Genomic DNA, 16,785 nt, shown 5'->3' on the forward strand with positions numbered 1-16,785 from the left:
CTGTGGACATTTTCTTCTGTAGTGCAGAGCAGTTTGGAAAGCTGTATAATGTGTCTTGACAGCAGTACAAATCACTAAAGGTCAAGGGCTCGGGGATTAACCACATCCCCATATAATAGGCTGATACAGAAAGGGCAGGACCATAAGGACTCAGATTTAGAATGAAAGGTTTTGAATAGAGCTGATGAAAAAAGATTTCTGGAGAAGGGGGACTACTCACACCCTTCCAGCCCTCAGGCATGCTAATAAGATCTCAGTGCGGAGGCAAATATGGTGCTGTCCCCATTCTTTGTTAATGCAGCCAACATCTGGCTACAGGCACCCCAGTGCTGAGATACCTTTTTCCTTTCTGCTCAAAATTTCTTTAGCTGCAGGTGCCCATCAGTCCAGCCACTCTGCTCAAGATCAGCTATTGTGGGGAGCTCAGGACTGCATGCATTGGTTTTGAGTCTCTCCCCAGATGAACAACCCACAACCTCTCTGAGCAACCTGCACCACTGCTTGACCACCCTTACAGTAAAAAAAACCTGCTTTCTTGTGTTTTGAACATCTTAGGCATTGCCATTTGTGCCCACTGCCTCTTGAACTGTCAGTGGGCAGTACTGAAAAGATTCTTCATTCCCTTGCATCAGGTACATATCTATACATACTGGTAAGATTCCTATAAGCCTTCTTTAAGGCTAAACATGAGTTTAAGGAAGAACTTGTATTTTAAAATCTGGATTAAGATAAACTGTTGGACTGGAGCACTCCTTCAGATACTGGATCTGAAAGGTATACAAAATTGTGCCTCCATGGTCACATTAATATTTAGGAGGTTTCAAAAGGGAGCTTTTTTAGTTCTTTTACTTCAGCTTTGTGATTGTGACATGTGTCAACTCCATGGTCTGAGCTTTCTCCAGTGTGTGTTCAGAGTGGTCCCAGTACACCACAGTTCAAGCCTTTCCTCTTCTATATGAAGAGAAAACAGCAGAGATTGTCTCCTGTATTCAAGATTAACTGAAAAGAGTTTGCACCAGAAAAGCCTATTGAAATTACTGTTCCCCCTCCCACTGATGGAAGTATTTTTCCCTGGAATCAGCAGTGATGACATTATTGAGCATCATCGGAGCATGGAAAGGACAATGACGCTTTCAGAGGACACTCTTTTTAAAGCTGCACTCACTGGTTAATGGATAAGTTAGTGTTCTTTGCCAAAGGGCAGAGCAATTTTTTGCAGCTCTCATTTCAGTATTCTGCTATGATACTTATACTCTTAAAAAAATAAAAGGGGGGAAAAAAAAGGAAAAAATCCCTGCAAGACAAGTAAAAATACTATAGGCTACATAAGCCTGATGGGGAAAAATGACAGGAAAGATGTCACTGAATGCCACAATTTATTAGCAGAATGGCTCCATGAAAGAATTATTGTGTAGTATTTTTGTTCACTAATTATGTGCTAAATTACATTAAATTATCACAGTAGCGCCTCATAATTACAGTTATTATGACAAATGCCAAACAAATGAGTAAAGGAGTGACCTCTTTCATTTGAAAACAGCAACAGAAGTCTCTCACAAATGCCAGCTTTCTGTATATGCAGCATTAGTGTCAATTTTCATTTGTGAGTTGCAATTGGAAGGACTTTTTGATTAGCTTTGTAAAGACCAATGCCCAGTGAAGGTCTCCCCTGTTTAGCTTAGACAGGAGTGGATAAAACTCTTCCCACTGGCTGTCAGTCATTTTTCCCTCTTCCAAGGCCTCCTCCTGCCAATAAAGTCCAAGGTGAAGCACTCAACAAGCATCCTGGAGACATCTCTCAGAATTTGAAATGTAAAATCCATATTAAAGTTCATATTATACACAAACACACACATACACACACACACATTTAAAAATATGTATTTATATTTTATATTAAGTGTAAACAAAATACTAAACTGTGTGCAAAAGGTAAAGTTAGGACCACTGTAGATTTTTTAATTAAATAACTTACTATTGCAAATCCAGATTAGAATTAAGCTCCTGTTTTATTACAGTGCCTTTCTGCCCTCTTCACCTCTATACAAACTATATATACACCTCTATACATGCCTGATTCATGTGTTTGTCAAAAATAGGATGGTAGCTTAGAAGGACTGAAAATATAATCCGTTTTGGTAATTTTCAACATCCTCTCTTCCTTCAAAACATGTCAACAAGGTTCTCTCATTCCATACCTCATTCACAGAAGACTTGACAAGTCACACATAAAAAATCAAGGAGAAACTAATCATCACTTCTGCACAACTCCCAACATGGGCTTGCTGGTCACACACAAAGCACTTTCCATTTCCATTCCACTCAATGACTGTTACTAACACAAGGCACAGTTTACTGGCAGATTTATTTCAGGGAATTGTGAAATTCCAGTTAGTAAAATAAGTATTTGTTTTTTCAAACAGCCAAACACGTACACTGAAATGGCAGTTCTTACATATTCATTCTGTGCAGGCAAAGAATTGCTATTGTTTTATTGACCATTATTAACAAACACTTTCAACTTCAGCTCTCCAGACAATCGTCACTGGTTGACTAAGAATATAACCTGGAGAAACACACTCAGCACATGCTAACAAAGAGGTGACCTAAACTCATCAGATGACATTTCTTAGGAAAGATTTTGCAGAAAGAATCGACTAGATAAAAATCTAGCCCGATTGGGTGATATACTTGAAAATAATATGTAACATATATGGCAGGTCTATTTTGTGTATCAGCTGAGGTTTTTCTGGGAATCAAAAATGGGATATCCTGTTATGGCTCCTTTGGGATTTTGAAATAGGTGATACTGTTCCTAGCATGGAAGTTTCACTGTCTACTATTTATTAGTCTGTCTCAGCTATTTATTTTAGCTGAGACAGAATAATATTTTATCATGCTCACTCAATCCCTGTTGCTACATGTTAAAGATACATTCCTATGGCAAAAAGGTATTTTGCCCTTTTAAGGGCAAAGACAAGGGAATCAGACTTGCAAATAACAGCTCAGTCTAAGAGTACACTTCACAGGTATATTGTAAGGTAGTGCACATTAATGTTAGGTACCTACAAATAGTTTTCAGCTTATGAATAGGGCCTCAATGCTCTGAACTTGGCACATCAAATCACTTCTCCTTCCAGAGACAGTCACTGTAATTTTCTATTCAGAGTAATGCATTTAAAGAGATGTCATTCTTGTAATGAAAGATGCTACCGAAAACACACCTGATATTTCATTCTCATAATCATGTTATGACCCAGTCATAACCCCTCTAAACTCCACCTGACTCATCACTTCAGTAATTGGTGTCATCTAGTCCAGTGCTATTATCAACCACTTTTTATGAAGCATGGGTCAGAGCTGCCATGTCTCTCAACACTGTATTGCTACAGTATCCTGATGTGAACATGAACAGGTTCATTCTTCATGGCTTCATCCACCTATGTGGTTATTTTCAGGTCATAACCAGATTACTCCAGTGTGCTGTACTGCATAACTTCTTCCAGGCTGGAGTCCTGGGTAACTAACTAACAGTCACTTGGAAGAACTTTATACAGGGCTTGTTCTAGAGGATTTATAATTTTTGCTTCCAGGTTAGTAGAACATTATGAATTGGAAAAAATTCACCCAAACCTGTATCTTTTCAGATTGCTGCTGCCTAGATCAATGTATCTGCTCAACTTGTGGAAATAAGAGGCTTCAAAACCTTTCTGAGCAGTTCCTTTTCTACATCATCTGGAGTTTTTTTTTTTTTTCTGGTAGTCTACCTTAGGCCATTCTATTTGCTCTCAGATATTTTCCAAATTCTTCCTTTTGGCCTCATACTTCACTGACAGGTAAGGATAGCATGTACTGCATTTGTCCACATGTAGTAACTTGTCAAATTATGTTGTAATATTGTCAAATATTTATTTGGTAAGAATCACCCATCACTACTACCATAAAGAAAGTGGTTTGTTGTTTGAGACATGGCCAGGAATGTATTTTTGATAATCCATTTCGCAAAGCCCCCAAAAGACACAACAGCAGCCAAGAGGCAGATCCATTGGCACTTGGTAGCTGCAGAATCCCAGCAAGGGGAAGCCAGCTGTCTCATGCAGCAGAAGCAACCCCATCAAGTGACCCAACAGGCTGTGCCACACCCACTGCTGAACCTGGGAGCACCTCAAGGCAGGTTTGCTAACAGTGTCAAAGTCTGACCTTGCTGTAATGCTCCGCCTGCTGCTCAAGCCCAGAGATCGTTTGCTGCAGGGAGGAGCTGACACATGCCCCAGAGATGAGCAGGGGAAACTCACGGGTGTCTTGCTGCCCTGTACTGCAGGTCCACAGCTCCTTTCTGTCATTTGCTGTCTTTCAGAAGGGTTGCCTGCTCTTAGCTGTTAGCCACACCAGCAGATATTTTAGGATAAAAGAACTCATTTGAGCTTACTGAAGAAAGACAAACTTCTATGCACCAGGAACCCTCAAGCAAAGGATGCAGAATAGACATAATCAATTTCCAGTGATTTTATGAGAAACATGTAAATACTGATATATACATATGACTTTTATATATAACTGTGCAGTCAAGGCCAACTGGAAGCTTAAAAAGCAAAAAGTGAGGGTATTGTCTGAAAGTAGTTCACTGACAGCTTGTCAGCTGAAGCATGCTGGCATGTCTGTACTTGTGGACTGACTGATGTTTTCATAGCAGAAATGACTGGCAGAGCCTGTCCACAGCTTCAGGCCTCCCAAATGCAGCATCTGTTCCAACTGCTTAACTAGGCTGTTAAAGTCCCTCTCTCTGAGGGAGACACAATATGCATTTAGCTAGCAGGTTTTAGGCTACTATTATGCTATATTCAGGGTTGTTTGGGCTTTTTTAAATCAATAGTAAAAAATTCAATGGCTTGGAAATTTTCTGTCACTCTTATAAATAATGCCAATGCATGAAGTAAGAAAACATCATTAAAGAAAAAAACCTTAAAAAACCTTGAGAACTAGACTGTTGGGTAGATGTTTCATTTCCACTTTCCTGCTAAAAGCCCAAAGCAGGTTGAGAGTAACCTCCCTACCCACAGACAACTGGTAGATGAATTACACAGTAATTAGATGTATTTAAGATTTGGACACCATTTGTTCTGGAACACCTCTGTGGACAATAAAACACACAGAAAATTACTGTTACAGTTTAGGGCAGGCAATTAAAATAAAGGAAAAAGCTTTCTTCCAATTGAAACTGGTAAGGAGGGTAGTCAGGAAACAAAATAAAGCCATTCTCAAATTGTCTGGGACACGAGACCTATTGATTTTGTAGCTGTGAATGTGCAAAATGAGAACCTAGTGGGAACAAGCAGTCAGCCCTCTGTGCATGTGTGTGTGCACTCATTATTTTAAGTATCACATCCCAAAGACAGTAGAGTCCTACAGTGTGAGGCCCTACAAATTCCATACAGTACAGTCCCATAGGGCAAGCTCAAAGTATGGCTGCTAAGGGTTTAAGGATTTTTACTGTCCTTCTTTCTTCCAGCCCTGTTATCACATCCCCCTCTGCCTTTACCCTTGGATTTTCATTTGTATTCATGCAAACTGGAGGTTAAAAGCTCTCACACACTGCAGGAGAGATTTATATTCCTTCACAGCCTAAGTGGAAGCAGGGGTGCTGAGCAAAGGAACTGGCAGCTCAGGTGCCATGAACAGCTCAGCTGCTGAGTTAGAAGCATGCTGCCACACTGAGGGCTGAGGGCTTGGGGAGGGCAGGGTGCAGCAGGAGGAGATTTGGATTCATTTTGTGCAGCCCCTACCTATTTCGTATCTTCTTACAAAGATCAGTTCACCTTTGGTCTTGGGCTGAATGCCAGGGCACCATAGTGCAATGCAAAGCACTAAGAGGGACACCCAGCCTGGCACATCCTGACTGGCCTGTGGAGGAAGCAGGGGTTTAGAGGTACAGGGGATTACTCCTCATATATCAATAGCCAGTATTTCTCACTAGTTCTTGTCCCTTCATTCTGCAGGTCTTTTTCCTCCTGTGTTCTGTAGCTTATTCTCACTCTGTTCAACTGATTCCCAAGGAGTGGCCTTTCTGCAGTGTTGTTACAGCTCTGAAGTGTTAGTCACCATTTTATCAGTGTTAAAACATTCTCAAGACAATCCTTGTGAGAGAACTGTCAGTCAACGCACTCTCTAGTAATTCTCTCTGTTGCAACAAATCAGAAGAATAAATAAGACCTTCCATTCATGTTACTTATCTCACCTTGTTCTGTACCCAGGCCTGGAGTGAGTCTGAGGGAACATGGCCCAGTTGTAATGTGTTTGTGTTTACACTGCACAGTTCAGTAAATCTGTTCAGCTTTTGTTTGAGGTTCTTTTACAACTCTCTGAATAATGCTCAAAGCACTCTGCAGAGACATATTTAAAAGATTCAGTTCTGATTTAACTGATGCCATTGTAAATCAAGAATAGCTCCACTAAGTTAATTTTATGTAATATCTACATCACATTTGCATGTAGTATTGATAGGAGCCTTATGAGTACTTAGAGAGAGGAATTAAGACACATTAAAAGGTCCTATACAAATATGAAAATTAATTTATTTGAGATGGTGATGGCCAGGCTATCTTGACTAAACTGAATATTCCAGATTAGTCCTTGAAATCTCTATGGATATGCCATCAACACAACCAACTCAGGATTCCACAGCATGTATATTTACTAGGGATGGCTTGCTAAGAGAATTCACATGTGTTTTAAATCATTCTGCAGTGGTGAATAATTAATACCCAGAAAAGGTTCAGCATCTCTTTCTGTCTGTCAGAAGCCTACTGGATTTGAAGATCCTGCTCAAATATGAATAATCTCCCATTGCAGCAGCAATTCCTACACCTGCAACAGCAGAATGCACACTCCCTCTTTCCTTCCTTGCTTCTGTGGTATCCTTACCGTGGAAGAGTTTATACTTAATAGTGCCACTGACAATGGGAGTTGCAGATACCATATCTTTCTCTAGCAGAGGCTGCTGCTGTCAGAGTGGAAGCTGGAGACAGAATGGAGGTGACGAGATCCTCCACTGCCCCACAGAATGTAGATGCCAAGAGGGAATTTTTATCTGGGACAGTTTTTCAAAGAGAGAGGCATGAGAAATGAGAAAGGCAAAGAATAGCAGCACTTGAGAGAGACAGGACAATACGTTAAATTCAAGCTAAATCTCCAGTAAATACTTTGCATTTGTAACTGTTTTACCCATATCTGCTTTGTCTGTCCTAGAGATATTGTGTGAGTGAGAGGAGAGCTAAACAGCATGACTATGAGCAGAGGCAAGCCATAATATTGCCAGCTCAGATGAGTTTTGTCTTCTGAAACAGAGTAGGGAACCCTTCCTTCAATGAGGAATCTGTTTTAATTAGCCCCTCTCTTTTACACTGTTGTCAGCTTAGCTTTTATTCTTCAGGTTCAGGAGTAACATCTAAAGCTTCTCATTAATCTGCAGAATTAAACACACTGAAAACGTGGTAAAAACTCCAGGAAAAGAGTAAAAGTCATTGACTGAGTTTTCATAAGACCAGAGTGTGCATTTGTAGACAGCCAATGTGTGATCCATGCCACATGCCACACTGTCTTTGAACTGAGGGATGCCTCACCAGGCTCTTACCCTATAATGAAGCATCTTTTAATTGATATCTGTGTTTTGTTCAAGGCATTGCCTTCTGATATGCTGTACAATACACAGCAATGTGATAGTCCTTTTGCAACAGTTCACTGATTTGGAATATATGCTTTCAAGATATCCAGTGGTTTTGCTTCTACTTGTGGATCAAACAGAGCACCAACTTGAATATTTTTAAAAAGTAAATATTTTATGTTTGTGTTTAATGGCATGGGAGACTAATTACGTGTGAGAAGACAGAAATGACAGCCTGTCATGGAAATCTCTTTACAGCTGTTGAAAATGGCAGTGCAGCACAAAATATTAGTAAACTTTCAGTGTGACAGTTCAATAGTGGATAAATGGTCATGAATGTGCCAGAGCTGGCTCACCCTGATAAACTAGATTGTTTGGATACTGAATTAGGTGAGTGACTGAGATATGTGCTTGTGGGAGGGACATTTTCCAGTTGCAGAAAGAACATAAATCAGTTTGAATAGCAACAAGAAAAATAGTGAATTAAGTCATCTATTAGTTTAATGGGATATTGTGAATATAAAATTACCAAAATATTTTTGCCTGTCAAATCACAAGAGATCAGACTATTAAAATGGAATATACATATTTCTTCACACGGAAGTATCATATATTTTCCTTTAAATACCCTAGACCTCAATCACTAGATTTAAACATCCAATTTACTTTGAATGCTTTTAGATCATAAATTCTGCAGGACACAGGTTTGCATATGTTTGATAGTTACCTTAACAAAATTAGCTACATATATTGTTTGCCTGCTTGCTTTAATCTGTTTTTGTTATGCTTAAACCACAAAACTAAACTGCCCACTTCCTCCTCCTTGCTCTCATTTGTTACTGTGCAGTCATTGTTCAAACTGACAATACTCCAGACATTTAAAAAGCTGCAAAACCAGGTTTGATCATTGTCCATCTAGCTGGAAACTGGGGACAGCCTGAAGCATTTGATGCCACCCAGGCCCCTCTTGCCCTGTATGCCTTGCATTACCTTTGCAGGTCCAGGAGGATTTGCTGAGACAAGGCTTTGGGACACAGTGAGCTGCCCCCTTAGTGCTACAAGCAGTCTGAGTGGCAACAAGCAAGTCTTCAAGCAAGGAAATGTTAATTTAGTTTCAGCTTAAAGATTCTTAATGAAATCTGAATGATTAATACATTCCCACCCTCCCTGTGGTACATATTTTACAATTAAAAAGAAAAAAAAACTGTATCAAAGCAAAATTGGAAACCTAGAAAAGAAAGAGGCAAAGTGAAATATGAAGGAGTTTAGTTTATGTGCTCCACAGCATTAAACTATAGTTAAAACTCTGCAGGGAACAGTAACTAACAGAACTATATTTTTTAATTATTAGATGCAATGCATTCTGACTTCATGAGTCTCAAGTGTACTCAGCTTGCCCTGGCTGTTTGGAGTTCAGTGCAGATTCAGTGAGAAAAATGAGGTGTTGCTTTCTGAAGCAGGTGATAAAGCTCTAGTAAATTTAGATCTTTCTGTACATAAGGTGAGAGCAAACTCTAAGAAAAAAGGAGCAAAGTATAATGCTAAATTTGGCCAAGCTCTGCAATGGGAACTCAGCACAATGATAGAGAAGCATATTATGCCCCAGGTAAGTAACAGTCAGTGGTTAAAATAATTTAAAAGTCATTATTCAGACTCAAGTAATGACTGCCTCCAAAATCACTACAGTTATGCCAGTTCTATGTGACTACATTTTGGGCAGGATTTGTCTTCTGAATGCTTTGCCTAGATCCCTTGTGCCCTTAACTCTCAAGTTACTTAGTCAAGTAATTTAGCAGGTATCAACTTCCAGCCTTGCAAATCCCTCAGATCCCCATTCATCCCTGCCCAGACCTCAGCTCTTGCTCTGTTCCCCTTTCTGCCTCTCCAGCAAGAAGCCCTGAGGGCTTTTTCACTGTGCTGTCCAAGCAAGTAAAGGCTCACTCTGCACACACATCCATAGCATCCTTCCCTAGCAAGGGGAATATATGGCACAGGGAACCTGGAATCACAGAAATACCTGTCAAACAAGTCAAGCATTTGGGGTGATGCACTGCTAAAAAGGCAGTGCTGGGCATGCTGAGGTTCACTGCTCAAGCTTGCCAGACCAACATCAGAGGCAGCACTAATGCCCTTGGGAAAATGGGGCAGAGAATGAAAAAGGACACACATTGTCCTATTTCTTGGCAATTCTTCTACAGAGGCCAAATCCTCACCTGATCCTACACAGAAACAGGGCAGAGAGTGGAGTGACAAATGTTCCTCAGATGGAAAAAAATAACTGATTTCTAGTGCAAATGGTCACAAGGGCATGCAAAATGAATTTTAGTGGTAATTTAAATATGAACTGACATATTTGCATGGTGTTTCAGACACTCTCACAGAAGTGTCAAACCAGTAGGGTCTGAGTACCCCAAATTCAATTTGCTCTAAAGGGGATTCCATGAACACAGTATCTCCTACTGTTCAGAGATATCAGCAATATCTGGGAAGCATAATGCAGTGAGTTAGGCCAAAGTAATTTATTTTTTCTAGAATATATTTTTTTTCTTAATTTGTTAAATTCTTCACTTATTCTGCTACTCAACTTTGCTGAAATTTTGGCTAAATTCCAGTTGAGGAATTCTGTTTTGTGTTTCTGATTTCTTCTTCTGCAAACTGAAACAGCTGCAGATTTCTACTAGGTAGAAACCTACCATACTGAGAATGTATTTCTGAGGCGTTGTAAGAAAATTACATTTGTAAAGTTGAAAAATATCAGGGAAAAAATTTACAATGTATACAAGTTCTTTTTTATTAAGCTTAAATTTATCTCACTTTTGTGGTCTTGATTACTGTTGTCCTAACACCAACTACTTTCTTTCCTACATTATGGTGTGATTTTAGTGGCTTTCAAACCTACAAGTAGTCCATAGTCCTATGTTAGTTTACTTGGAACTGCTCTACTGAGACATATTAAATGACAAAAAATTATGACCCACGTCAAAGGTGAATATTGTCAAATAGAAATTGCAAGAGTTGGTATTGATTTCAGGGCCAGAAAGTCTGGAGAGCTTTCTTTCAGTAAAATTCTGGCAAGTTCAACAGGATGCTCTTGATTTATGATGGAATAATTGGAAAATTATTCGCATCTCCAATTTATCACTAGGACAAAGGCAAAATAAACCATCTTAGAATTCACAATTCACTGTATTCTGGATCAGAGAAATCCTTGGAGCAATCTAGTGTAAAGCAAAGCTGAACAGCACAGCATTACAAAAGGGAAAATATACCTTAACTGCAGACCAGCTATTACTCCAGGGTCTCCTTCCTGCTGAAGCACAACTTGCATTGCTATTGCAGGGTCACTTGTATATGTGACTGCTGTTATATAAAGATCTTTCAGGGAAAGAATTAACAAGAAAAACTACAAGATCTCACTATATTAATTCTTCAAAAGCAAGTTAAAGGGATGCATAAGTTGTAAACATGAATACTTTATATACAGTTGCGTGTAGCCAATGTCTTGGAGAAAGTCACTATTAGTGCTTTGGCCTCACTGTGGTGAGATGTGTCTCCTTTTGACAGCTGAAAGCTCCCTGGCCCTGTGAGCATTGCAAGGCCAAGAACAAGGGAATCACTGGCATGCCAAGGTGTCCTGCATTTCACCTCTTGTTTGCAGAGGGTCCTTTGCTGCTCGTGGCTAAGGAGCTGCTCCGTGGAGACCCCTTCAGCCTGGGGCTGCCTTCCCACCACCAGTGTGGTGCTGGGCATTGGCATTCTTCCATGCTTGTTGCACAGCTGGCAGCAGTGGAAAGAACTAAATGCTGCATTGTATTGAATGGTGAATGTTGGAGTGGGTGTTTTTTTCCAAAATTAGGATTTCCCCGACGTAAACTGCCTTCTTGATTTTCTGGTTCATATAAATCGTTAACTTACTTCCTCAAACAGGTTCTGTAAGGGCTTGCTAGCAGAAAAGTGTGTATATGCGTATTTATACACACACACACACATCTATATATATAGGTACACGGTTATAGTGAGAGTGTGCGGAGCAGGGCTGACATTCACCCACGCGTTGGCCGCTCGCTTCAGACGCTGCTGCCAAGAGCCCGGAACGGCGCCTGCTTCCCCATCCCCATGGCAACCTCGGGTGGGAAGCAGCGTTTCCTACCAGGCGTTGCACGGCAGCGCAGGGGGATGCTGCCAGGCTGCGGTGGCCCGGGGCAGGAGCAGTGCACGGCATGCGCTGGCAGCACCCCCAGCCCCCCACACTGTCCTGCTCGCCGGCCACCGCCCCTGTGACCTCTCCCTGGGCTCCGGCACTTGCGGGTGCCCGGGCCTGCCCCGGCGTGGGGCTGCTGGAAAGTGTGGCAGCTGCCTGAGGAGGCTGCTGGGGATGGAGGGCTGGAGGGAGGGACCGCAAGCAGCTGTCCTGCTGCCTCCTACCTGCACTGCCTTCGCCCTGACCCACCTCAAGGGGCTCTATGGTATAGGGAACAGTACCTGAAAAAACTCCGAGTGAATGTAAAAGCTCTAACCATGCCAAGCTTGTGTCCCCACATTCTCCAATTGAGCAAGACCAGACTTCCTCTGAAATAATTGGTTTCCTTGCTGCAACTCTGGCAGGCAAGACTAGATGTAAGTAAACCATACCTGACCAATCTGGTGGCCTTTTATGATGGAATGACTTCAACAGTCAGCAAGGGAAGACTGACCCATGCCATCAACCCCGACTTCTGTGAGGTCTTTGAAACATTCCCACAGGACATCCTTATGTCCTAATTGGAACGATATGGATTTGATGGCTGGAGTATTCAGGGACAAGGAATTGGTGAGATGGATGCAGATAGAGCTGTGGCCAATGTCTCTGTGTCCAAGTGCAGGCTGGTGATGAGCCTCCTCCTGGTGTCTCTTAGGGCTCTGTCTTGGGACTGGTGCTCTAATATCTTTATCAGTATCATAGACAGTGAGATTGGGCACACCCTTAACAAGTTTGCAGATGCCGTGAAGCTGAGCAGTGTGGATGACACAACAGGAGAATGGCATACCATCCAGCAGGACCTGGATAATTCTCAAATAATCACGGACCCACAAAAATCTCAGGATGTTCAATAAGTCTAAGTGCAAGATGCACCTGGTCAGAGAAATCCCAAACATGAGCACAGACTTAGAGACAATCTCATTGAGAGCAGTCCTGTGGAAAAGATTTTCAGGGTCCTGGGGGCTGAAAAGCTGGACACAAGCCAGCAATGTGCATTTCCAGTTGAGAAAGCCAACTACAAGCTGGACTGCATCCAAGGCAGCCTGAACAGCAGGCCAAGGGAGATGATTCTGCTCCTCTGCTCTGTTGTGAGAGCCCACCTGGAGTGTTGCATCCAGCCCTGGGGTCCCCAAGATAAGAAGGGTGTGGATTGTTGAATTGAGTCCAGAGGAGTGCCACAAAGATGATCAGAGGACTTGCTCAGCCTGCAGAAGAGAAGGCTCCAGGGAGACCTTAGAGCACCTTCCACCACTTGAAGGGGATCTATAGAAAGCTGGAGAGAAACTCTACATAGGCTGATAGTGATAGGACAAAGGGGAATGGTTTTAAACTAAGGAGAGAGGATTTACACTAGATATTAGAAGGAAATTCTTTACTCTGTAAGGCCCTGGCACAGGTTGCCCAGAGAAGCTGGGGATGGCCCACCCTTGAAGTGTTCAAGGCCAGTTGGGATGGTGGAAGGTATTCTTGCACATGGCAGGGGAATTGGAACTAGATGATCTTTAAGGTCGCTTCCAATCCAAATAATTCTAGGATTGTGTGATGCTAGGATAATGCATTCTAAGTAGTATGTAGGTTCACTGAAGTTATTTTTTACTTCCTCCTCTCTTACTTCTGATAAACATCTAACCATAGTCATGGAAATCTAAAACTTTATATTTGCTTTGAAACATGCACAAGTCTAAAATCTGGGTAAGCAATTTATAAAAACTCATCTACTCTCTCTTTATTATACCAACCCATATCTGTAGCATTGAGAGTCTGATGATTACTGTAACTGCATAAGTTTGAAACTCAGTGTGACTAGGTATAAATAGCTTTTTAAAAATGTAGATATTTCTTTCTTGTGCGATTATGTCTCTGTATGTATGATCTGGTATTAATGGGCAAAATGAGTGGTAAAGTGAGAAAATGCATTCTTACAGCTACCTTAGGCACCTTTGTAAAGAAAGTCTGTATAACATAAATTGTAGTCTGCAGAAAAATGCCCAAGCCATCTAGTGACTCAATATAAAATTAAATGCTCAAAGAAAACCAACACCAGTGCACTACCTGTTCCTATCAATCCTGTTCTAAACCTGGTTAGTTTTCCCACAGAGGAGTGCTGAAACTGAAGCTCAGCCCTTGCTCAGACACAGTGAATCCACCCAGGAAAGAGATGCTGTGAATTCCCAGCTGCTGGAAAAAATGTTGGTTATCAGGTTGTACTGGAAAATTTGGTACAAGGGAATTCAGCTGCAGAACATGGATATTGAAAGGATTTCATTAACTCTGTCACTGGGCAGAATATTTGTTTCTTTCCTCGGGCCTCTGCATTTATTCCTTATTTCATTAAAATGACTACCTCAGTTTCCTGCCTCTCCTTCTCCATACTCTCCAGTCTCTTTTTGGCAAGGTCCTTCAGCATGGTCCTGACACCCCTGCAGACCAAGCTCTCATCTCCCCCAAGGTTCTTGCCAGTGGAACATCATGCTCTATTTACACCAGCAATTACTCTCTCCTCAAACACAACTCTGCAAACATTATGTGGAACAGGAGAACACTACTGTGGTCTTTGATTACTACTCAAAACTAAGAGGAATTCTGGAAAACAAAAACTAAAGAAATAATTTCCTAGGAATTTGTGCCTTATGGTTGATGTAAGTCCTGCCTCATAGGCACAAATTCTGAGCAAAGCTGGCTCCAGTTGCAGGAAATTCATGGTTGCTTTTTCCTGTGTGAATTCTCTGGTGTATAAATTGGGGATTTCACAATGCATTCCTTCTTCTGAGTGGAGACATTACCATTGTCTCTCCTCCCTACTTGTATGACAAATCACATAAAGAATTCATTATATTTAAATTCTATGTCAGCCATGTCATACTGACTTCAGTTAGAGTGGATTAAAAAGCTAGACAAGGTGAATAAAATACAGACACCTACCTGTCTCAACCTTCTTTTAGTTAGGAAATCCAGCTGATATCTAAGTTTGTCAGCTTGCCTAATGCATCCTATAATAGCAAAATCAAAACCTACTGGAGGTTGATTAGGGGGCTGGAGTAATGGCACTCATGTTAAATTTCACTGATGCCAGAATTGTTAACCTCCCACCAAAACTTGCTTCCAGCCATTATGATATTCCTTAGAAAAAGATATAAAAGTATGGTTTCCAAAAGTGCAAAGGGCACCAAAACCATCACAATAATTTTCTGGTCCAAATGATCAACATTCAGTTCCTCAAGCTATATTTTTATTGGGTTTGCATGGCCAGGTTTGGGTAGCAACCAGAGCTACAGGGGAAGCTCTGAGAGGAGGTGCTGCAGCTTCCCCACATCCAACAGAGCCATTGGCAGCTCCAGCATGGGCCCACTGCCAGCCAGGGCTGGGCTCATCAGAGCGGTGGAAACACCGCTCTGATAACATATGAAGGAAAAAAGTTAACTTCAAAGGGGAGAGAGGAACTTATCATGAATTAGGCTCACAGTTTGCCTAAATCCATTAAATTCAACAAATAATACCAGTATTTTTGTTATTTCCTGGGTTCTGAGACTTCAGCTTTCAACCTTTTTTTTTTTTCCCATTTTCCCCTCTATAATTATGAAAGCTGAATCTTTGTCTTAAAAAAAAGAAATTCAGCAATATTTAATTCCCAAGAACCTCTTGGATGGTTTTGCCATTATATATGAAAATATCATCCTCTTAGAAGTCTAGATACAGCAGAAGGCTCAAGAATCAGAAAGAGAATTGCTGATCAAATGCTTCAGCCATTTTTGAAAATGATGTCTTATAAACTGTCCTTTGGCAACCAAATTAACTTTCAATTTTTTTCTCAAGATGGGTAGAAAGCTAAGAACTGACTTTTTAGTAATCTTAGGAAACCTAAGTTTTAAATATTTCATCTTTGTCTTGCTATCAGAGAAGATTTGGTCTCACAAATCAGATTTTGGCTTCAGCAAGTCCTAATCATCCCCTGCCACTGCCACTTTACAGATGTATTTCCTTTTTTTTGAAAATGGAAAATGGAGTCCTCTTTGGAGGACTTTTTTCATTGTATATTTACAATGTATATTTAATTTCATTAAGTCCATATTCATTTCATTGTATATTTGAGTCCATTAAGTCTTTCTCAAACAGAGAAGTCCAGGATGCACAAAGTCTGAGTAAGTCTTTCATAGCAAGAGGTTTTTGCACCTTTTGTTTCAAATGTAAAATGCAATGAAACCTAAACAAGCACCACTGACAACCATATTTCACCAAGGTATCTGTGATGTAAATGCCAAATGTATACAGAGAGATATTTTTCCTTAACCTGAGGATTGCTTGCATCTTTTCTTAAAAAAATCCTGAAACTTCAAAATGATAGATCCAAATTCTTGGCATTAGAAAAAAGTTTAATACTGTTTATCACATCTTAACAACAGCCAAACCACAACAGCTTCAGTGAATAGTGTCTATTTCCTGGTTTCTACCTCAGTCCATCGTGTTTCAACTATTCTCATGAGAGAACAAAAAAGCCAAAATAGAATATTTAAAGGCAGGGAACTGTCTGGTAATGGCTGCTGGCTACTTCTCAGGCAGAAGAACAACCCTGGCATGCAGCTGGGCACTCATTTGGCTGCCATGACTTACCCAAGGCTCATCACAGAAACCACACTTAGAAGGAATCACAACATTCCTTAAGGCCAATGAGGTTATTAGAGCTATTTAAACTTGTCTCCTGACCAGCACACATGATGCAATTCCATCCAGGGTGCAGTCAGATCAATAGCCCATGGCTACATGATGTTAAAAACACATCAGGTCATCACTGGGAATCTCTTATTCAAGCACATTTACCATCTTTAGTTATATCCTGATTCTTCTGAAAAATCACAGATTCAACCTGGGCTCTCGTTGGAGGCCACAC

The sequence above is a fragment of the Lonchura striata genome, chromosome 6 (genome assembly GCF_046129695.1).
Source record: "Lonchura striata isolate bLonStr1 chromosome 6, bLonStr1.mat, whole genome shotgun sequence".
In the NCBI taxonomy this organism is placed as follows: Eukaryota; Metazoa; Chordata; class Aves; order Passeriformes; family Estrildidae; genus Lonchura; species Lonchura striata.